Source organism: Bison bison, unplaced genomic scaffold, assembly GCF_000754665.1.
Source record: "Bison bison bison isolate TAMUID 2011002044 unplaced genomic scaffold, Bison_UMD1.0 scf7180017864374, whole genome shotgun sequence".
NCBI classification, from domain to species: Eukaryota; Metazoa; Chordata; class Mammalia; order Artiodactyla; family Bovidae; genus Bison; species Bison bison.
Window position 1 is genome coordinate 4,924,977 of NW_011494946.1, and position 770 is coordinate 4,925,746.

The 770-nt window shown below is 65.2% G+C and overlaps 1 protein-coding gene across 3 annotated transcripts in view; it reads right to left on the reverse strand.

The window, feature by feature from the left end:
- BTD (biotinidase) overlaps positions 1-770 on the reverse strand; it is a 40,782-nt gene that overhangs the window by 2,290 nt on the left and 37,722 nt on the right. The window lies entirely within an intron of this gene.

The following is a 770-nucleotide window of genomic DNA, read 5'->3' on the forward strand; positions in this document are numbered from 1 at the left end:
CTTCAGGGGCTCAGAGGCGAGCCGAGCCACCCACCTGGGGCAGACAGAGCAGAGAGGCCTGCACGGACGGTCCACCACCAGCCTGGGCAGACCGAGCAGAGAGGCCTGCAGGGATGGTCCAGCCACCAGCCTGCACTAGAGACACGCACCCACCGATGTCTGCAGCAGGGCTGGGTGCTGAAACTCAGGCTTCAGAGGACAGCCTGAGGGGCAGGACTGCAGTGGGCTGCACGCAGACAGCCTGAGGGGGCTGGAGCGTGGTGAGGGGCAGGGGTGTATGTGGAAGAAGCCTGGGCCGGCCACAGAAGTGAAGAGCCTTTGTTAACAAGCGTGCGAGGCGAGGGTGGGCCTGCCGTAGGAGCCTCAGTCTTGGCACGCTCATGGAGGGCTTGCAGCCCCATCAAAACCCCACTGTGAATGCACACTGCCCAAACAGAGGGGTGGGTCCACCACAGCAGCCTCTGTCTCCATGGGCGCTGATGACAGCTCTACCTCTGCGAGCTCTGCGGGAGCACCCGTGGGTTGCCCGCATGTAGAGGCAGGAATCCGAGCCCTCCCCTGCCACTGTGCGGGATCACCCCACCACTGCCCGCTCTGTAAGCTCAGCGCCCCTGGGACATCCCAGTGGGCAGCTCCCGGGCCTGGGACAGGTCCGGCCTTAGCGGCCGTGTGCTTGTGGGGACATGCACACGGGGGCCCAGCAGGCTGCGGCTTGCTTCTGCAGGTCCTGCAGCAGATCCAGATGTGCAACTACTGTGCTCGGGGTGCCT